The 23,827-nt window shown below is 40.0% G+C and overlaps 1 protein-coding gene across 32 annotated transcripts in view; it reads right to left on the bottom strand.

Moving 5' to 3' along the window:
• Positions 1-23,827, bottom strand: part of NRXN3 (neurexin 3) — a 1,553,894-nt gene that overhangs the window by 330,238 nt on the left and 1,199,829 nt on the right. The gene's annotated exons all lie outside the window — the stretch shown is intronic.

Here is a 23,827-nt window from a genome sequence, read left to right as displayed (position 1 = left end):
GAAAAGAGTCTACAGTTAATAGTATTGTATAAAAATGAATTTCTTAGTTTCAATAAATGTACCATGGTTATAGAATATGTTGCCATTGGAGGAAGCTGGGTGAAAGGTGTAAAGAAACTCTATATCTATCATCTTTGCAAATTTTCTATAAATCCAAGATTATTTCAAAATAAAAAGTTTTAAGAAATTTTTGGTAGGTGGAGTATATTTCAGACTACATTTATCAACTGCCTTTCCCCAAAGTGACAACTTCAATCCCTATTTTTTCTAAATAATTGACTCTTTCCTATGTCTTTTAAAGATTTTCCTCCTTGGTCCCTTGCAGAAAAGATCGATCTTAATGATGTTCTCTTTGCCTCCTTCATGCAAGGCCTCCAAGAAAGATGGGTTTGGAGGATGATCATGCTTAATGAAACGGAAACTCACGTCTCCTTTCTGTTGCTCTCTGTATGTAACCAGTTTTCAAGTTTCTGGGAGATTAGTTGAAATTTTTACAGAACAGAAATAGTCTCCCTAGTCTGCCTCAATGCAGCCATTTCTCAGATGAAACAGGAGGTTAATGAAGATGGCAGAACCCATTATTAATTTTTTTTTGTGTCAGGAAACAATCTTTTGATATAAAGAAAGGATTCTATTTGTTTTAATGATCTCTCTATATATTTTAAATTTTTTAATGTTTGTTTATTATTTTGAGAGAGAGAAACAGAGCAAGAGCAGGGTTGAGGGAGGCGGGCAGAGAGAGAGAGGGAGACACAGAATCTGAAGCAGGCTCCAGGCTCTGAACTGTGAGCACATAGCCTGAAACAGGGCTTGAACCCACAAACTGTGAGATCATGACCTGAGCTAAAGTCAGCCGCTTAACGGACTGAGCCACCCAGGCATGCCCCTTTAATGATCTATATTTTTAAGTAAACCACTTCGGGCTCAAATATAGTCAAATTTCAAAAAAAAAAAAAAATTAGTAAGATAATTCGTTCCAGACATCAAGTATACATTTAATACATACTTATTAACTTTGCAATTAGATTACACTTTTGGTACATTCATTGAAGAAACATTTATTGAGCACATACTATATATGTTAAGGATGGACAGGACTAGGACCCTGTCTTTAAGGAACATGTAATCTGGCAGAAGGAAATGAGTAAAAAAGCAAATTATGACGCTTAGACACTGTCCCTAGTATGACCAGCTTTTTGTCATTCAATTCAATAGAGACATTTTCATTAACTAATATAGACCTTGTGGAAATTTTTGTTGAAACACAATGCTAATGCTTACCTTATATTTAAAACTTGATAATAATATATTCTGTTGAACCAAACTCCTTTGGAGATTTTAAGAAATGAAGAGGCTCTGAGTTTACATTTTAAACCATCTTTTAATATATTATTATTGATGGATGAAATAGCTACTTTTCAGTCTAAGAAAGCATGACAGATCAGAGCTGGAGTAAAATCCAAACGCATTCATCCCATGGTAGATTGTATTTCAGACCTCATTTATAAACTACCTTTAGGATAACTTCAAACTTTTTTTTTCTTTTCCTTTTTTTTCCCCCTAAATATTTGCCTCTTTTCCATTTACGTAGCTATGCTGGAAGGAATACCTCATTGGCTCAAATGTTTTTGGATACTTGCCCAAACAAAGATTTTAGCATGCATCTCTCAAGAAGACATTGTCACTAACATAGCTTTGTCCACTTCTGTAGGCACTGCTCTGGGCTAAAGCCCTCCTATAAATCTCTAAATCCATTCTGAATGTACAGCTTTCAAGCTTTCAGGTTCTATTCTCTTGTCTTGAATTGTCTGTTGTACTCATTAATTACCTTTTTGTGAAAGAAAAAAGAAAAAAAAAAAAGAAATCTCTCTCAATTTCCCTAAAGCCCCAGACCTTTCTTATGATTCACCAAGAAAAGCAATTATCTTTTTGTACGGTATTGATCTGTCTGGACATTGCCTCTCAGTGGATCATCCATTTAGTTCTGGAATTTAAAGAGCCTCACAATGCTAACCCCTGTGTTGCCACCTGAATTAATGTCCATTATTCACCTGTAGGTACCCACCGATGGTCAAGTTCACTATATTAAGCTGTTTCACACTGGAATTTCACTCAGATGGAAAATACTTTGGTGTTCATACTGTGCTTTTGTTTGGCATTTCTTCATTTAGCACCATTTAAGACTCTAAACCTTGGTGGTGCCTGAGTGGCTCAGTTGGTTAAGCATCCAACTCTTGATTTTGGCTCAGGTCATGATCTCACAGTTTGTGAGATCAAGCCCCCCATCCAGCTCTGTACTGATAGTGTGGAGCCTGCTTGGGATTCTCTCTCTCTCCCTCTCTCTCTGCCCCTCCCCTGCTTGTGCTCTCCCTCTGTCTCAAAATAAGTAAACATGGAAGATTCTAAACTTGGATTACCAACAAATCTCCAAAATTGAAAGCATGCTTTTTGGGAGGAAACACATGAGATTGTTCATTGAAGCCTGGTAGAATTTACTATGTCATAGTACTTTCCATACATGATTGATAAAATTGTGTGCAGGAGTATCTGGCCATGGAAATACAGACATAATCTTCTGAGACTTCATGTAATTCATGATACCACTAAATTCTCTGAAGGTTTCATTGGTAAATATATTCTAGAAAATGATACATTAGCACTAACACTAAGCATGTTGCAAAATCGTTTTGAAAAGAGAGACAGCATTGGAGAATAGGGACCTACTGACAAATTCAAATGTTTTTTTTTTTTCTTGACTTACTGATGCATAAAATCTGGTTTAGAGTGATTTTTCTAGCTCATGAACTAGTTTTCTTAATATAAACATTAACTAAATATTAACATTAAACTGCATTTTAATTGATTCTTTTGAAGCTTGGATATAATACACTAGGACCCAAGAGCCAAGACTTTTGGATATTCTTTCTGAGCTGGCCAAGCCAGTTCAGCAAAAAAGTGGTACCTTCCTGATGTGGGCTCTCTAGTTCAGTAGGTATACTAATAAGTTCCAGGAGTCCATCTATGAGAAGACAGAGAGATGCTCAATTATTACTGGTCTGGGTCACAGTTGTTACGGTCTATAATTGCCAGTTGATTATGTCTATCAGACAAATCATTGTCTCCTAAATAGAGACATTCATAATCTTAAGATGATATAAAAATAGTGAAGATTTTGACAAAAATAACATTTAAACTAAGCATGATGCTTCTTAGTGTTCAAATATATTCTCTACCTGAACTTACTCCTTACATTGGAGAAAATAGATTACCCTTCCCGAATCAATTATTATGTGGAAACTTTTGCCACTTGTCTGTCATGCTAACTGGCATTTGTAGATAGACTCACACTCTTCCCCAAAGATATGTAACGTCAAATCTTATCAGAGTATATAAAACCTCCCTGGCAAGATTTTGAGGGTTCTGCTAGCAGTAAATAATTCTCAAGATTTTCCCAGGTATGCGGTATTGGTTTCCCCAAAGCCTTGTGACTGGCTTTCTCTCTTGTTACTAAAGGTAGGAACCATGCAGGCACATGAGTGGAAAAGCTGATAAAACAATCTCTAGGTTTCATTTTATCACCTTCCACTCTAGGGGCCAACATGACAAGAGTGTGCCATAGAATAGAACAGTGTGGAGGCTGAATGATTCAAGGGACAGATTGTGTAGGCATTAGGAAATCCCAGGAAGAAGAAAGAACCTGGATTTTGGCAGTAGGTACACCTGGACTTAAATCTCGTCTCAGCTCTTTGCAAGTGGCAGGGAACTTGGCAAGTCATTTAACCTCTGGATTTTGGGTCCCCAATTGTTAAATGAGGATAATAGCTTCTATCTTTGAGATCATTCAGGGGATTACAGAGAAAAACAAAACAAAACAAAAGCAGACACACCCACCCTACACAAACACATTCCTGCACTCAGTCAATGCTTTCTGAATAACGGGCATTTTTTTTTTTTCAACGTTTATTTATTTTTGGGACAGAGAGAGAGCATGAACGGGGAAGGGGCAGAGAGAGAGGGAGACACAGAATCGGAAACAGGCTCCAGGCTCTGAGCCATCAGCCCAGAGCCCGACGCGGGGCTCGAACTCCCGGACTGCGAGATCATGACCTGGCTGAAGTCGGACGCCCAACCGACTGCGCCACCCAGGCACCCCACAGCGGGCATTTTTATAAAACAATAGTCACTCCATTTAAAAGGAGTTTTTGGTCTAATGAAGTACAGTAAAACCTTGTTTTGCAAGCATAATTCACTCCAGAAGCATGCTTGTAATCCAAAGCACTGGTATATCAAAGTGAATTTCAAGAACCATTGGCTCAGTTGTGATCATGTGCCATTTGACGTCACGTACTACTCCTATTGCCAAGACATCATCAATTATGAACTTAAAATTTATTAGAAATGTTCGTTCATCTTGTGGAATGCTCACAGAACAAGTTACTCACAATCCAAGGTTTTACTGTGTTTGAATTGGGGCTTTCTCATGAAAGGTAAATTATTAGATATATGGAGGGGTGTTGAATTGCTTCTTAAGAAGGGTCTTCTTTCCTCCCAGGTGAACTCCCACCTCTACTCCAACTGCAGTGAATGTTCACATTTGTGATTATCTGTATTAATCATGTAAAATATAATAAAGAGGAATTCCGGAAAGGGCTCTAGGAAGAGGGAACTCCAAAAGGAAGTCGTTCACATTTATTCTTGGGCTATCCTTTGAGTAAAATGAACCATGTATCTACGATTGGTAGTTCAATACTAATGCAGATGCTAAACTACCTGACCTACCTGTGCAAGCTCCAATAATTTTTCCTTCTCACGTGGGAGCCAGGTGTGGCTTGGGGTTTACCTGATTGGCTTAAGTGCCACTGGCACCAATTCAGGAGCACAGGAAACACGTTATAGTGTACAGAGACTCCCTTCCTCTATGTAGTCCATTACATAAGGCCACATGCAAGGAAAAATGCATAGAAGAGAAATGTTAGGCATGAACAGCACTGGGGCTGAAGTCCAGCCTCTGAGAGGCTTCGTACCTATGAAGAATATTACATACTACTGGCACAAGAAGATAGGCCAATGCAACCCAACTGCTAAATTGGACACTCCTATTTAGCAACCCTGGATATTTTACGCATTCTCTGCCATTGCGCCTATGTTTCTAAAATAATGAGGAGCTGCGGTGCCTGGGTGGCTCAATTGGTTAAGCGTCCGACTTTGGCTCAGGTCATGATCTCGCCATTACCGAGTTCAAGCCCTGCGTCAGGCTCTGTGTTGACAGTTTAGAGCCTGGAGCTGCTTCGGATTCTGGGTCTTCTTCTCTCTCTGCCCCTCCCCCACTCATACTCTGTCTGTCTGTCTCTCTCTCTCTCAAAAATAAATATTAAACAATTAAAAATTAAAATAAAATAATGAAGAAATTTTGGGTGTCAACTATAGTGTTGTGCACATTACATATGTGTTCATATTTCATTTTCTTAACAGGTGTGGAGGGTATAAATTATAACCCTGTAGTACAGATGGGGGAAGTGACCAGGAACTGCTTACAGCCATCCTAGGAGGAAAAGACAGAACTAGGCTCAAAACCCAAGTTGTTTTGACAGAGGTCAAGACATTGTTGAAAAGATGCCTTGCTGGCTTCTTCCTCTGAGATCTCCTGACGTGGTCATTGCAAGGATTCCAACTTTCTCCCAGTCTCCAAATCTACTTGCTCCTGTTGCTTGTAACAGATGACCTTAAAAGTTTTCTCACTGGTAAGTTTAAGATATCAGATGTGAACTTCCTTGACTCCTCCTACTCATAATTTTGGTTCACTTCCCTAATCCCTGCTCTCTTCTTTGCTCCACAGGAGAGGTGACCAAAATTAAACCTTCTACCTTGGTTTTCCTTCCCTTTCCCTGCCTTCTCCTGCTCTAAATTGGCCAATTTGGTCCACCTCTTCACCATGCATTGTCAATCTCTGACTTTGTACTGATGTCCTCTCTTCTGCCTGAAAATGTCCTCATGTCTCCTTTTTTGCACTCAGGCACACTCTTGTCTCTATCCCACTACTTTGATGGAAATGACCTTTGAGTTGCAACTCCATGAGATAAGTAGGGCATATATAGTTCCCAATTTCTCATATCAAAAAAGTGATCGCCGCAAGTTAAGTAACTCTTACTCAGGACCCCATGGTCTTGAACCCTATGGTCAAGATTTCTATGGAGGCAGAAGTAGGGATAAAACTCAGTTCTTCCATTCTTTTTCTATATTCAATGCCAATGACTACTTAATACCCATCATGACGATTTAAGATAGCCTCTTTCGGGTCACCACAACTAGTTCTACTTTTGTCTCTGGAGACCGCCTCACACATGGAACAGAGCTGCCAGCCTTAGGTGCTGGGGCCCTGCTTATGATAAGTGACACATCTCTAATTATCGCATTTCCCCGACATCGTAATCCATCCTACCAGGTATGAAGGCCCATTAATAACTCTCCGGGGAAGGGAGGCAGCGTACCAGATGCAGTCCTATCACATGATCTGTTCTCTGATACAGAGTTCCCGTAATCAGTGCTAACATGCCCTCCAAAGTGTCACAACACTCATTGTCTCTCAGCCTCTCACAATATACATCAGGAAGCAAACCCCCTTATCATTTAATAACACTCCCTGATACTGAACACTGGAGAAAATGGAAATACTCCAAGGGAGTGGAGAAAGCTAGTTATGTGAGGAAGTTATTAAGGTTGTAACACAGGCTCTCACTCAGTAGAGAGTTCAGACAGATGAACAGATCCTACTTTAACCCTACTGCTGCCATCATCCTCAGGCTGGACAGACTTCTGGCAGAATGGGGCCCGCATGCACAGAGAGGATATGCTTCAGGGAAATGAGAAGAAAAACAAAAATATGGATCTGTGTTTGTGCTCTGCCGAACAGGGTTTTGTGTCATTTTTTTCACCGTGAAAGGAAATACAGTTTGACATGGAACACCAGTTGAAAATCTGTCCTGGGATTCAGAGCTGATTTGGGTCATCAGCATACACAAAGGCCTCAGTGTACATGTTCATACAGTGGGAAGGGAAATGCTTTTCTCTGTTTAGCATGGGGGCATGCTACAAAATGAAATGCAACGGTTTAAGGCAAAGTGCTCTAAGCTTTTAGGAGAAATTACTAATAAAATGATGACAATAATGACACCTGACATTTAAAGAAACCTTAGGATGGGGCCAGGCGGTGTATGAGGGCTCTCAATATATCATCTCATTTAATACTCACATCAACCCACATGGAGCTTTATTATCCTCACTTTCAACAGATGAGGAAATTGAGGCATGGAGAAGATATGTAACTTTCCTAAAGTCATAGAGCTATTAAATAACACTGTTAAGTAACAAAGTCAGGATTCAAATGTGGAAAGTCTGGCTCCAGAGCATGTTCTTATTAAAGAAGTCTGTTATTGGGGCGCTGGGTGGCCCAGTCAGTTAAGTATCTGACTTTGGCTCAGGTTCTGATCTTGCAGTCTGTGAGTTTGAGCCCCGTGTTGGGCTCTATGCTGACACCTCAGAGCCTGGAGTCTGCTTCAGATTCTGTGTCTCCCTCGCTTTCTGCCCCTCCCCCACTTGTGCTCATCTCTCTCTCTCTCTCTCTCTCTCTCAAATAAACATTAAAAAAAATTTTAAAGAGGTCTGTTGTAAATAGAAACTTTGAATTTTAAGTTGGAGAGAGAAATGGAAAGATACACTGAGACAGAAAGAAAACTTGTAAAGAAGGCTTAATAGGAGAGGGCATGAGAGAGCAGAAACCACATAGGCAAACAATACTTCACCATCAAAACAACCCTTTAACGCACCCTCTCCTGTCTCCCTCAGGAGCTCAGCCTCCACCTTCCTCAAACTCTAGCTGAAGCCCATCAACCAGTGTTTTCCTTGCAATCTGACAATCATGAAACTTTTGTTTTACCCCCAGCTTTCTTGTCAAACGACTGTGACCTTAGGTAGGTAACTCTCTGGGCCTCTGTACCCTTGTCTCTAAAATGAATGTTTGGATGACAAAGCTCTCAGGTGCCCTCCAGCCTTTAACTTTTCACTCTGGGCTTCCTACTGAGAAGTGCAGAGATTGGCCACTTACTCTGTCAGTTCAGATTCCACCAGAGCAGCAGTCTCCAAAGTGGGCTACGAATCCCCCAAAGGTGTCAAGATCGGTTCACTGGGGTTATGGGGAGCAATACTGAGATGTCTATTTACGAAATCTTTACTTTAAGAAAGTCTGATGTTTTTGTATATTTCATAATATAAACAACGTATTAGTACTGATGCATCTTTATCAGTGGTATATGATTAATTTTTTTCTCCTATGTGTGAACAATCAAAAATATTTGGAAACCATGCACTAGAGAGCTAAGCTAGGCCTGGCTCTTTACAGGGCCCACCAAGGCTATACCCAATTTGTTATACTGATGGAGTGCTACCAATGACTGAGAACATGGACCAGAACTTAACACTAGAGCCTAGGTGATTCACACTGAAATTTATTTTTCCTTCCTAAAATTCAATGTTTAATGCTGTTTCTTAATTTTAAACCACAGGGCAGAACAATATTAATAATAACAACAATATTAATGATGATATTGGTTTAAAGGCACATGTAGTAGGGGAGAAAATCCATCTTATTACACAACTATATTTGAAGCCTGGAATTTTAAAGAAGATATTATTCTAAAGGACAGGAACAAGTCCCCAACAGAATCAAGATATTCTCTCTCAGAAAAAAAAAAAAAAAAAAAAAAAAATCACCACTTACCCTTAAGCTTCCATGATTATCCTTACATTATGTTAAAATATATGGAAACATGTTGACAGTGCCCTGTTAGCTTTCTCTACCATTCTGTTTTTCGAGTCACAAATAGATTAAGTTCAGTTTTGAAGTAATCCTCTCAATTGATTTCCCTCTCTACATTCAGATACTCACAGTAATACCTGGGATATGATGTGTTATTCTGACCTCTTTAGTTTGAGAAGAATACTGAAATATCAGAGAAGCTACAAAGATAGGCTCAAAAAAAAAAAAAAAGGCAGTGTTACAAAGGCTGGAAGATAAAACATATGAGGAAAGGTGGGAAGAGCTAAATTTATAAAGTCTGGCAAGGCAATGACTCCAGGGGACTAGATCACAGCCTATAAATACCTTCAAGGTAACAATATAATTGAAGGGAAAGAATTATTCATAGTCTCAGAAGATGATATGACTGGAAGCAAAATGGCCTGAAGCAATGGAAGAAAAGGTTTAGGTAATACTGTCAGGAGTAGGGCAGGGTTGAGGGGGTGGGCGATTCTTGACTATCTGAGGAATGAAACAAGAAAAGCAATGCGGAAGGAAGCATTTGAAGCATTTTGATACACACAGCCTAAAGCCCTTGAGTAAGAAACAGGAATGAAGGATGTGTTCCTCAATCATGTGCCACCTTTCATTCTTGTAGTAATTAAGAGCTCTCAGACGCGCCCCTGAAAGGTGGTCCCCTTCAGAGAAGGCTAAGTAGTCAGAGCTTTGTGTGAAGACTCTTAGGAATAATTGGGAGCATTCTGAAACACCAATATTATAAGATTATGCTTAAGATATAGAAAATGTGTTACGGTATGCAAAGTATGTGTAATGACATATTTTACGAATGACACCCACCTTTTCTCAGAGAAATCAAATAAAATTCTTTCTCAGAGAAAACAAAATCTTCATTTACCATTCTGTGTTCAATATGAAGGTCCTCAAAGACCACAAATAAATTGAACCACTGAATTAAAATCATCGAATGTGCTACGCTCAATAACACATTTTATATATGAAATACATATGTGAGTCCCAAATATTTCTGACTACACAAATATGTGCCCTAAGGACAGCAATGTAAAAGTCAACCTCTAGGCTCTTCTAAACTAAGTATTATAAAAGCTGTGTCTATGAAAATGTTTGAGAGCTCATTTTATGTATAAAATGCAAAAGGACGACTCTAAATTGTTAACAACGCTTCTGTGTGAGGGGAGCCATGAAGTTGAAGGTCTACAGGCAGGCATGGGGATGGAAGGAGAGGAATGGAGACACTGAATGATTTTGTATGGCAGAGAGAGGGTAGAGACAGCAGTGGCTGGAAATGGCAACTGTTCCTTGTCTCCAGTTGGCTGATACCACATAGGAACATTGGCCCAATGTAGCTAAACCTTCTGATTTTTTTTTTTAAGAGAAACTGGAAATCTCAAGTTGTATATGAAATACCTGAATTTTTAAATGTATTTGTGTATAGTGTATGGTATAGTAAATGTATAGTGTCCATGGGACACTAGCTGGGTACATTCTCTAAACTCCTCAAACTGAAGGAAAAGGACACCTTGTTCTCTGAGATGAGGAACCAGGAATAGCACGTTGGAGCTAAGTGGAAGAAGTGAGCTCGTTTGTGCTGTACCGCCGAATACTGGGAAGAGAGAAGGAAGAAAATACTTCATTCCTGCCATTCATGGAGCCAGGAAGGGAGGAGGTGCTGGAGAAAATGCAATAGCTCCATTTTAGATGCCCCCAAGCAGCTGCCCTGCATATGCTCGGGAATCTAAGTGTGCTGACCTGGTTCGTGGCCAATAAGGAGGTCAGAGCTGGCTCTGGCCTCACTGTCAGTCATCAGGAACAGCAGTTAAGGCCCCCTGAGAAAGAATCAAATCTGCAACTACTCTAAAGACAAAGAGAACAGAACTGTGACTTTTTATGGGCACACACAGCAACTTAGCGGGAATCTCCAGAAGGTGGTGTATGAAATGCGGTGGTTAGGCTTCTAAAACCTAGCTAGTCAAAGTCTGAGTTTATAAAGTAGCCCTTGGTGGTTAGCAGTAGAGTATGAGTTCATAGACAGTGTGGTTCTATTTAGTCTTTTATTTTTTTTTAATTTTTTAAGCACTTTTTTGTTTTTACATTTATTTATTTTTGAGACAGAGAGAGACAGAGCATGAACGGGGGAGGGTCAGAGAGAGGGAGACACAGAATCCGAAACAGGCTCCAGGCTCTGAGCTGTCGGCACAGAGCCCGACGCGGGGCTCGAACCCACGGACTGCGAGATCATGACCTGAGCAGAAGTCGGTGGCTTAACCCACTGAGCCACCCAGGCGCCCCCTATTTAGTCTTTTAAACACACACACATATACATTTTTACTACTGTGTGAAATGAACTGTTTTTGTCAATCCGGTGATCTTGGTCTGTGCAGCATAGAGATGTCACTGTGCTCACAAAGCCATCTGACCAGCTCCTGTCTGTAACACCATGTACACAGAATTTGGCCTCAAGTCTCACTAGTTTGCAATACTGGTTGTTTTCTTGGAGAGAGAGAGATGAGAGCTCAAGCTGCAGGCCTCGTTGAGAAGTCTGGTTTTCCTGCCAGGGCTGAGGTTCATACCCAGGATACTTATTTGTTAATATATTTCTTATATCAAATACTCAGTTTTAACAAAGAAGGTCTTTGTGGAAATATACAGAAAACTTTCCCATAGTGCCTTCTATGTTCTTTCACATCCATCGTATAAGGTTGGTGTTTTGCGTTTTCTTTATTAAAAATTGAGAGCTATTTATAAGGAGAGAGCTGATGGTAAGTTCCCAGTTCCAGAAGGCAGTCTGTTATGATTTTGGTGAATACCCAATTTTGGATAAAACACATTTAACTGTTGTTTGGAGAATAGTTGGTAAATATCATTCTTAGCATCTCTGCAGAGACTTAGTTCGAATAAAAGATCAAGATGTAGGAAAGAAAAAGACATGAATGGCTTTCCCTAGAGCTGACTTACTGTGTCTGCATTTCAGTCCAATGTTTGCCTGTGTTTAACGCACACACACAGCTTGAAGGAGGAAGCGCACACTCTGTGTTTTGCAGTGTTTGGGTGTGAATCAAAGCGAAACATGTGGCTCCATTCTGTTTCCTGTGGCATTCAGTTAAGTGAAGGGAAAAACCTAATTTGTACTGATACTCTCACCATGGGGGGTGATCTTGTAATTGACTGGCTTGGGGAGGCTGGAAGCTCTAGGTCAATATGCAGACATGACAATATAAGCAGGCTTGGAGAGTATACTGGAAACTGTAGTCTCACTCCCAGGGAGGGTGAGTTTTTATTTGATTTTGGCTTTTGTCCCCCCCCTCCCAATCCCCCCCCCCCGTTAGTAATGTTTGGATGCCTCTAGTAATTTTCTGCCTGTGAAATAGAGATGGATGTGCTGAAGGAATCCAGTACAATTACAAAACAAAACAACAGGGATGGCCACAGTCATTTCAAAGAGAAAGGAACAGAAATTGAGGGTAAAGATGTTCCTTTTTGTTTCATTTTGCTGCTGAAAACAGACTAGAGTAGTCACTAATGGGGATCACAGCAGAACAGGCTAATGACAGGGCCCTTTGCTCTTTTTCGATTATAAGAGTAAAAGAGGTTCATATGCAGCTTTGGGAAACAGAGAAGAGTACAAAGATGTAAACAAAAGTTTGGTGGGGATTCACCAGTCTGTTCATATGTCAATTAACTAAATATATTGACACTGCATTTTCAAAAAATTCTGCAGCACCCACGTTCTGACTGCCTATACCCATTAGAATGTAAGCTCCATGAAAATAGGAGTTTATATCTTCTTTACTCTCATCTCCCCAGATCCTAGAACTTACCGGACATCTAGTAGCAGCTGGTTGAATAAATACATGAATGAATTGTTTTTCACTAAAGTAGGCTGCTAATCTTTGCCTGCTTGGCTAATTTTAACTTGGCAATTATATTCCTCCCTCCTGCCTCTTTTCTAAGACCAGGTTTGTCATATTGTACTTCTATATACCCCTGTATCTATTCTCAGCTAAACCTCAGGGAGACTTTCGCCTTATTCTTAAAGGTGGCCGTCCCTTGTGGGTAGTCAAAGACCCTCAACCGTTGCACATTCAGCGTTCAGGGCAACATGTCGCACCAAACTCATTTTCCTCTTTCACACTTTAGTACTGTGTTTAAGCTTTGCTGTTTAGACATGCAGTAAGACCAGCTGCGGCACTGCTGATTTAAGTAGCAAACATGAAAGCCTCTGAACCTTAGGAATTAGGCATCACGACAGGGGCAAGATGAATGGAATCTGCTCCCGCTCCAAAAAAAAAAAAAAAAAAAAAAAATGTGATTTCCAGTGTAAAGGTCTCCCTTTCAAGTTTTTACTCGATTCTGCCACTCGACATTAGAAGCTAACAGACCGGTGGATGACAGCCTGGTGCTGCTTTGAAGATACCCATACCTAGTTTTAAATTATAAATATAGAAATTAAATACTGACTACAGGGACACTAAAAGTGTTTCCATATAGTTTGAGATCATTTAGGGTTTTCAAGCAAGGATATCTGAAAACTTCTGATATGGCATTTATCACACTAAAATACGAGCATGCATTTATCTAGGAATTTCTGCTCAGATCTACTACAGTAGAAAGGATTTGTGTTAAAATTTGGGAGGAAAAGCTACTGCAAGCCTCTTCTTGTACCACATTGTATTTAAAACCTTAGATTCATTTCCAAGCCCATTTTGCACAGAGATGTTTAAGAAAGTGGTTTGGGAGTAATTGTGTGCCTTAAAGCTGTTGAGACAAAAACAAAATACTGAGAAACAATAAAATGTAATGTAAAATGGAGAGTTTCTTGGAATCCAAAAAGAAAGTGACCTAATTCCAATTATGTATTCTGCTTTAGCCAAAATGCTGTGCTCCGTCCCTTTATTTTGGTTTGCCATTCTTAACTGTGTGGATTAAAAAAAAAAAAAAAAATCACAGGTCCTGTTAAATTCGCCACATCTTACTTCAATATTGAATAGGTATCCATCAGAAGCAGTACGTATGACATTAGAATCAAGCATACCACTAATTTCATTTTTTTCCTTCCCTTAACACGAGGAACAAATGGTTACTTAATCCTCTGAGCCTTAGCTTCTTAATCTCTAAAATAGAGGTTATCTCCCCAGTTGGACAGTGGTGTGAGAACTGAATGAGCTGACGTATACAAAGTGGCTAGCACAGTGACTGGACAATGAGTAAAACAGCAAATACTGGAGTGATTCCAAAAATATGCATGCCCCCAGGCAAGAATGTGAGTTTGTAGTGATGAGAAGTCAACCGGTAGAGTTCATTTCCAAAAGGGTTTAGGAACCTGAGTACTGCAGTTTGCATTTAAGAAAGGGCTGGATAATTTTAGGACCATTAGTAACATTTGTAGCTATCCAAGCCAAGATAATGATAAGGGTAACTGAGATTCTCTGCCTCACCGCACAAGGGATCAATGGGATCAGGAAGTTTGCTTTTTGGGGAACTGTAGCATGACCTTAAATCCAGACAGCCTCCCCTAAAGTGATGCTCCAAGGCGTGAAGTACAAGGTCCGAAGATGTGTACCAGATAAAAACATCATTTGAAGACCATAGCAGTTCATGAGATCCCACTGTTGGGCCATTCACATTTTGGCTCTGATCTGCTATTTGCTTCATTGCTAACTCCACTGTTGAAAACTACAACCACCTTAATATCTCTTAGGTCCTCATTTCCGGGTCTCCAACCACAGTCTCTTAGGCACCAACAGCTTTGCAGGATGGTAGGCAGACACATATTATTATGAAAACGATCTTATTTTCTTTGTAGACCTTTCAGTGGTAACAGGGCACATTCACAAGCATTCTCTCATTTGGCAGAACAGTATCTATATCTCCACCATTTCCATATGACAAATGCTGGCTGGTGGCAGATATAGGTTTAGACCGGAGTCTTCTGATTCTGTGTAAGCCATGCCCACAACAACTACTAAAAGAAGAAGTGCAGAATGACTAATGAGGAGACTGGAATGACACAAATTACATGTCATAATAAATGCCAATAAAGACAAGGAAGACATCCCTATAAACTGACTGCAAACAAAAGAGGTTTGACCAAAAGTTATGGAAAAAATAGCTCTACACCTATTTGTGTTTGAAAAACCTCTGTTAATCCTCTGTAACACTTCACTATTCAGGTTTTGTGTGACCCTCTAGCCTTTTCTTTTTAGCCTCCTGTTTTTTCTTCCTCCATTTTGTAAAATTATGTACATATTTCCCAAGTTAATACCCATTTATGTCCCTGTAGATCTTAGCAATCCTCGGTTTCCATTGCCATTTCAGGCTGAAAATTTTCAAGTCCCTACCTCTGCCTATTCTCTTCTCAGAATTCATCACATATTTCCAATTGGAAATCTCTAGAGTGACTCTTGGATGCCTTATGTGTTGCATCACTAACGTCAAACTCTGGCCACCTTAACCTAAAGTATGTGCCCTGTTTTACTGTTTCTGTTAATGAAAGTTGACCTTTCCATTCTAGACATTCCTTACCTCTCTCCCTTTCCATCCAACCAGGTGGCAACACCTGTGGATTCTATCTCTGGAAGGAATGTCCTTCCGTTTCATCTCCATACCTTCCTATGACCACATCATAGAATAAGTCCTTGACCACTTAAACAATAACCTCCTACCTACTTTCCTTGAACCCACTGAAAACCATTCTTTCAACAAAGCCAAAATAATCTTTCTGAAAGTTAAGCTTTAGGCATTTCATCTACTGCTCAAAGACTTTCAATGTGCTCTCATTGCTTTAAGAAGCAACCTATCAGTATGGCATTCAAGTCCTCCTCACTACGGACCTAAAGTACCTAAAAAGAAAAAAAACCCCTAAAATTATAATTGTCATTAATTTGGCATCTACTGTGAACCAGTTACTCATTAAGCATTTTCATATATGTTAGTATAAATTTTCACACAGATTTGCAAGATGGCATCACTGTTAACTCCATTTTAGAGAGCAGACAAATAATTCCTCCAAAGCCAGAGCTGGCTGGAGGCAGAGCCAGATCTTGAATTACACACCACTGGCCTCTAAGACATGTGCTCTTTCTGCTATCCCATACCGTCTGCCTTTTCCATCAAGACGTTTATTCTGGTCAAACTGAACACATCATAAATTTGGGAACAAAGTCTGTGTTTCCTTCCTTTGAGGTAATACTCATGCTGGTATCTTCATCTAGCATGTTCCTTTTTTAGATTCCATTAGTCAAAATCTGACCCACCTTGTCTGTGTTCATTTCTTAATCTCTACAAACTGTAGGAGTCTTGCCTTCCTTGGAATGTACCTGATGCCATCTAAAAACCATTGCATGTATAATTTTTACTTCCCTCCTTGATATTAAATTTCTTTACATCTCCAACAATCCCACATAAATTGCTGTTCCACAAATACGTGTTGAATTAAAATTATCATCACTATACTTTCTACTCTGAAACTTTCATTAGGAGTGGCATAGTAATTAAGAATCAGAACTGGATTTGAATGACTGCTCAGTGCTATCTTGGGAAATTTCTTTAGCTTCATTAAGCATCAGTTGCTTCATTCTTAAAGTGAAGATATTAATAGTGACTACCTCACTGAGTTGTTGTGAGTTCATAATAAGAACATGTAAACAGAATTCTTACGCAGTGTCTGGTACCTGGTATTTTGTCAATCGATATTAGTGGTGTAAGTGATAATAAATGGTAGTAACATAAGATGATTTACGGATGGTCCTAAGTCTGTGTCAGAAACAATCATCTATGTCATTAAATTACCTGTCATTTTGTAGAAAACGGAGTAGAAAAATAAACCAAATTAAAAGAGGTTAACTAAGGGGTCAAGAATAGAAAAAGAGACTTAATTGCCAATCATCTCCTGTCATTCTGAGTATGAAATGACTTCAGGATGAAGGTTAGCTTGATCGATCTACAGGCCTTATCTAAATGTCTTTAAGTGATTCTAGGCTCCGAAGGTGTCATCTCACGCTGGGAAACGACAGGTCTGGCTGTCAGAACTATCTTTGAGGATAATACAGTTATACAGTTCCCTCTGCCATCTATCAGGGGCACACTAACAAGTTGAAACAGTAGCAGTGACAGCGTCAGGATCTAAGCACATGATGCTATGGAGTGGGTGGCTAATGAATTCCTCCATTAATACGCTGAGCTTCCATGCCTCCTGAATGCAGCCAGGGAGCTAAAACGTATCATCTATAGCTTCAGGGAGTCCACGAGTTATTTCTTGCCCTGTTGCAGTGAACAATACCCCAGGAGTAATGACTAGTAACAGTGTAAGTGGTGGGGCAATGAGATAACTCATCCAGCCCACAGTGTTAAGGTAGGCCTGCCATTAAGTCATATGAGCCCCAGCGCTCACTTTACAGTACCCACCATTTGCCTTGCTTGCTGCACTTCAAATCCACATGTCTAAAAAGACTCTGCTATTCAGAACCTGCTCGGCTATTTGATACCTGCAGTAATCTAGGATATATGCCACAAGGGCTGGCTTTAAATCAGTAGCATCCTGACTTCTCCTTAGAATTTCATATTATTTAAGTTGCAATCTCAGAAACCTGATTAAAGTCTGTTTGTTATTTACGGAAATACATATATACATATATATACATATATATACATATATATACATATATATACATATATATGTATATATATATTGTTTTCCCTGACTTAAGAAAAACTTAACTGCTGAAAAAGTACCAACGATATTAAAGGCTATCCATAACTGAAAGCTCCGTATATACCAAGAGCTTTGGAGGAGTATTATATACATCACCCCATAAGGTGTAGGAAATCTAATTTCTCATATTTTAATTACTGGGGTGTTTCAAGTCTATTAGTTCTATGTGACCCCATGTTGATTACAGTATCCCTAAAACGTATCACTATGCCTGGCACATTAAAAAAAAAAAACAATTTAAATATACTAGTTGAAGTTTATGAGCCAATCTCTCCGAATCCTAATTTTTCTAACTTCCATTATACAAGTATTGAAGATTCTGAAACACGACTGTTACCAGTTAGCAAAAGAGTCACTGATGTAATTGATAAATGGGAAAGACAGGGCCATTTGGTCTCTGCTTACTCATAATTGTTTACCAGTCATAACATATTTTCTACACATTTGTCAACTCGATTTTTATGACTGCGTTATTATACATCTTATCTGTACACTAAATTTATCATGCACTTTTCTCACTATTTTGAGGAATCAAAATCTATGAAATGCTTTTACTTGTACCTGTGCTTTTATGTTCCTACTTTACTTGGCGGCAGCTGCTACTCATCCCCACTCAATCTGGCTGTTCCCACATTAGGATGCCGGTTCCAGCAGTGACTCTCTCTGGCTTCTGTGAATTCCCAACTGTCAGGCCGGGCTGTCTGTTTATGTGGTCATCTGGAGCCCATGGCGGGTCTCAAACCTCTTTCATGCTATCCCTGCCTAGAAAGGTTTTGCTCTCCTGATGCTCCTTCTCCCTTTGGCTCATACAACTGAGGAAGGACCTTCAGGGCAAGGTGAATTACAGGTTTACTGGTGAGGGGAGAGCCCTTTGGAACATTATACTGAAGGGCAGCAGAAGCATAATGCATCACCTTGTGTCACTGTATAGAGACATAACAACTTAAAAGGACATGCCAAAGAAGCCCCAGGTCATATCCTATTGATCTAACCAGGTCTCTCTCAGAGGGAACTGGGTTCTTTACCCTGTCTTAACAGGACACTCCAAAAGTCTCAATCAGGAATCTGATTAATTAAAAAAAAAATCACTTTTGATCAGATAAAATAGGAATTTGTTTGCAGAAACAGTCTTGGCAGACTTTTAAAAATACTTAAAATGACACTCTACTTTTAATTTTAAAACATTCTTCCTTGGGGCTCCTGGGTAACTTGGTCAGTTGAGTTTGACTCTTGGTTTCAGCTCAGATCATGATCTCATGATTAGTGAGTTCGAGCCCCATGTCAGGCTCTGTGCTGGCAGCATGAAGCCTGCTCAGGATTCTCTTTCTCCCTCTCTTTCTGCCCCTGCCCCACTGATGCTGTCTCTGTCTCTCTCAGAATAAATAAATAAACTTAAAAAAAATTCTTCCTTTCACTATTTTTTTTTCCTCTGTTGAAGTTATTACCTTCTGGATATTTCATGAAGAAAATCATCATCCTACATTTGTGCAGTTTTTGGCCGGTAACAAACAACTTCTAAATACTGGATTCCACTTGAATCTCGGAAAAACCCGGTAGTATGGTATGTTTTTGTGCCCATTTAAAGGAAGAGGAAGGTGGAGCCCAGGGCAATGATGAGTTGTTCAAAGCCAAAGAGCTCCTTGGATGCTGACAGAAATGAGACTCAAATCCGTGTCTTTTGATTTCAGATTAAGTACATTTTTCCACTATGGCATGCTGCCCTTCAAAACTAAGTGTGCAGTCAAAGTAAACAGATTTAGATAGAAATACCTCGGAAATAAGAGAGATTGGAGAAAACACACCCCAGCTCCCATGCAGGGCACTGCATCTGGTCCAGCTTGCATAAGTGCTCACTTCATCAAATCCCTACTTCCACTGCCTTCTCCCACCTTCCTCTCCAACTCAGCCGGGATGGAACGGCTAAGCTGGAAGCTGCAGAGAGGATCCCCAGCAGGCCCTCTCCACAGAAGTGGCTAATGATCTGGAAAAGCTCCTAAGCCCGGAAAACCCAAAGAGGCTTTTTTCACTAAGAACAAATAGCAATGAAAGGGAATACAGAGCCAACCTGCAGTGCATAGCACTCTGTGGGAAACAAAATTGCATCTGTTGGACACCTTTGTTGTTTTCTTGTTCTTTCCCTCTCTACTTCCTTACCAGTCTCAAAAATGCCAATGCTCCTCTGTGCTCCTCTGCGGATCCCCCCAAACACAATTCCTAAGTCAAATCCAGTTCTGCTACTAGCCAAATCCAGACACGAGTCTAAGGTAACAGCCACCTAGCCTCTCTGAAGACTAACTCAGCAGATGTTGATGGTTCACTGTAAGTATCTCACACAGAGACAGCCAAATGAAGCATCCAGGCCAGAAATTTATAGATGCAATAGATGTGAGGAACAGGCCGTTTATCATAATTCAGCTTGGCTCCCATTTATTCTCCAGGAGTCTTTCCAAATGCTATAAATTATAGAAAAACAATACTATACATATCGAACTTAATATTCTATTTCCCCAAACATGACACTGAGAGAATACTATGAGCCTTTCATTTGTGGAGTGAGGAAAGCAGTTTTTGTAAGGGGAACACTTTGCCATCATGCAAAGGGGGTAAGTCAGGACAGCAGCCCTTTGTCTTTTCCTACCCCATTTTATCTAGGTATCTACATTATAAGTCAGGAGAGAAACAGTTGGAGAAGGTTATAGATTCTTGTCAAACAAAACAGATGTCCTGACACATAAATTTTCACTCTTACTGAAAGGTTCGTAATTAAAAAATGAATCCAAAGGATTTACTGTAAATTACATGCAGGGAGAAAGAAGTTAATAGCATATCTTTTTTACGCCCTGTATTAACTACATAAAGAGAAGCTAATTGTTGCCCAGTTTTGCCCGACCTTCTGTTTTGTAGGTGGTGAAAGGAGTTTGTCAAGAATTTCATAAGAGACTAACAAGCACTTCATGGTAATCCTTTCCCTGGTCCTATTCAATTTTATAGGCAGATGTCACCTCCAAGTGACAGCAGCTTCTCTCCAAGTATCAAGCGGATTAATTCCTCAACAATAGACTTCAATGCAGGAAACATATCCAAAGTAATATTTCTTTACAAACCCCTCTGCCCTAAGACACCCTCCCTCCACAAAATTTCATTTCATGCATACACACTTCAGCAAAGATCTTTTTGCCTTTGTCAAACACACTTCATCTGTGATTCCATTAATATTATGATTAATAATTGATTCAGAAAATAGTGCATCCTAGGAGTGTGAACCAAAAATGAAGAAATCGAAGCTAGCTTGAAGCAAACCATCTCTAAATTATTTTGATCTCTTGGACTTCTCTGATTTTTTTTTTTTTAATGATCTAATTCTTGTCTTATTCAACACTTATCATCAAGGCCTATTTAACCATCATGAGCACCCGGGGTGAGTGCGAGGACTTCAGGTTTAAAAGAAACCAGCAAAAGAAAGAAGAGCCTCTGCTCCTTTGGCCAGAAGAACAGATAATCCGAGCAAACTGTGAAATAGGAAAAATTGCACCTATAGCACCTCCCCACCTCTGTCTTGGTGTCCCTTTCTTTACATCGGTTCTTTACCCTAGGGCACCACTGCTTTCATTCTGCCCGGGATTTCTCTCACCATCTGCTCCAATGTTGTATGTCCCCAAATTAGTCATGTTACTTTCTCCTCCTTTCTCCCTAGCCCTCGAAAAAAACTCAAATTCTGTTAGAGCGGCTGACCATGGCCCAGTGTGAGAAGGATCATAATAAGACTAATGACTTAAACGAATCAGGAAATGATTCAAGAGCCTCCCGTGGAAAAGGAGTTTAAGAAGATTCCAATTTTCCTAAAGATTTTTTAATGTGTGAGCCTTTCAGGACGACAAAGGAAGAGAAATGGGAAAGTTTGGGAACAGGATAGCACGTAGCCTAGAGCGAATGTAATACAGGCAGCATGCATCTGTCCACAAGTCTCATTTCAATGCAGGCGATAGATGCGCCTAGTGGAAGCTGGAACTCCTACCTGCTGGATTTACCTGCTGATTTCACAAATCCTTCCACTGGAAAGCCTGAAGTGAGGAAGTGAGAGGCCCTCAGAGCTGGCAGACAACATGAAATCTGCTTGCCCATTCCTGCTCTGGGGACTCCACACCGCCCACAGTGGAGGAATGAGGCTTTACACACATGTAACCCCCTGCTAGGAACACATCTCTAGGCAGATGGGTCCACTTCTCCAGACCCAGTGCCTCCTTACTCCCCCTGCCCCTGGGATATGCCCTGCTTCCCTCTCTTCGTTGTGTCTGCCATCACTTTTTCTTTTTTTTTTTTTCCTCTGGTGGGTTTCTCTTCTCCCAGGCAAACTGCAAGTGGGAATGGAATCTTTGGCCTCCTCCCCAACTCTTCCCACTTTCCTTAATGGTCCTTAAATTATTTTCTTTAGTACAAGGAAACAACCTATATCCATTAAATAAATCCACATTTTACAGACTGTAAAAGTCCAATAAAAGTATCTCAGTAAGTATTTATGGAATTGTATTCCTGATGCATCTATGTAAATGTCCAAAACAAGAAGCAGGGTTTGTAATCAAGTCTTTTGATCTTCCATTTGTATTCCTTAACTGCTGAGTGTGGTGAGGAACCGTCCCTTTGCTGTCCCCACTCTGACCTCAGGTTTTGTAAGAGGTTCTGGACATCTCTATGAAGAAGTTTGCAGCCTAGAGCAGGGGTCACCAAAGTACAGCCTGCAGCCTGCCTTTAAAATGAATTTTTATTGGAATACACACAGTTTTTATCTCTGGTAAACACCAGAGAATTAAAAAAAGTTTCCAATTATCAGACCAATTAAGTGATGTCATTTTCAAGAGGGCCATGACCATGTCAGGTCCATTCCAGAACGATGTGGTTTTTCTACTTTGTATGGTCTGTCTTTCTTTTCTCTAAGAAGGTCAGATGATGTCAATCTGATGAAGGGAAATCTTTTGGGATTTTCCAGAATGTTTAAGCAATGATAGCATCACTGGAAAAGGTCCACAGTACCCAAGGGGGCTTATGCATTTTAAAGTAAAATTTCTTGTATTTTTCCTGTTAAAAATGTTAAAACAGAATGCTATGGTTCCTCCTAGAAATTCCTAGGATCCTCATACCCCTTTTGTAAAAACAAAACTTTTAAGTAAACTCTCAGAACATAACAAACATTTCTCTTAAACGTAGAGATGCTCTACAAAACACAAATGGGGAGAAATGGATAAACTGGTAGCACAGTGTCTGACTCAAAAAGATGCTCGTGGCTGTGCCAAATCATATTTTTCTTAGTAAGTCACACTGAACAAAAAAAGAAGATAAATCACCATGAAAATGCAAGTGAGCTGGTAATAATAGCCTAGTTATAGCTGCCATGAAATAATCATTAAGTTATATGCAGCATAAATCTCACAGAATTTTGTAAATTATGGTGGTTTTTAGAGGCCAAATAGAGATAAACCGTACAAACTATGGCTGCTTTTCTCTGTTCTCCTTGGCATGGCTTTTTAAAATGCTTAAGCTTATGCTCACAGTACCATATGGTTCTCAAAGCATCTGAGAAGGCATAAAGGTTCACAACTCTGTTAAGACCCCTCTTCCACATTTTGAAGGTGATCATTCTTCACCAGTCCTTCCCTGTACTCCTACTCGGAGTCTTGTCTGGCTCTGGCTCACACTCAGGCCAGACAAGTTTCCAGCTCAAGCCTTAGACTTCAAGCTGCTCCTGTTTCCAAGGCATGTTGGAAGGGCAGGTGTTGGAGATGGGCAGTGCTTGCAGGGCTGAACTGGCTGCTGGTGGTTCCAGCCAGCCACCTCCACTCCAGAGACGGGCAATAAAATCCCACTCTGTGCCTTCCTCAGTAGACCGGCACATTAGCAAAACGCAGATTCAAAGATTCCCAGTAAATGTTCCTTTTCCTCCTTTTTGGAGGTTGGTGGTAATCCCCAGTTGATCTTTCCTCTTAACTGCTTTTTCCCCCCTGCTATTTAAACTGAATTCTTATTGCTCCAAATTAAATCCATTCTTTCTGGCCTTGTCATTGCTAACTAATGAGAACAATTCCTCTCTTTGCTCCTGGTAGCTGCACTTTGGGTACTTATGGATGAGAATCATATCCTTCTTTAGCCTACTTTCTTAACTGCAGACTGCACAGGTGATAAAATGGGTTAATTGTTGCTATAAAAATATTTTCTATCCTCATAACGAAGTAATTTTTTCCTCCAAATCATTTTAATTTCTTAGAATTGCACTGTGTTCTTAACGATGTGCAGTG

The sequence above is a fragment of the Acinonyx jubatus genome, chromosome B3 (genome assembly GCF_027475565.1).
Source record: "Acinonyx jubatus isolate Ajub_Pintada_27869175 chromosome B3, VMU_Ajub_asm_v1.0, whole genome shotgun sequence".
NCBI lineage: Eukaryota > Metazoa > Chordata > Mammalia > Carnivora > Felidae > Acinonyx > Acinonyx jubatus.
Note: the sequence above shows the minus strand (reverse complement) of the source record. Positions and strands in the feature narration are given on the sequence as shown.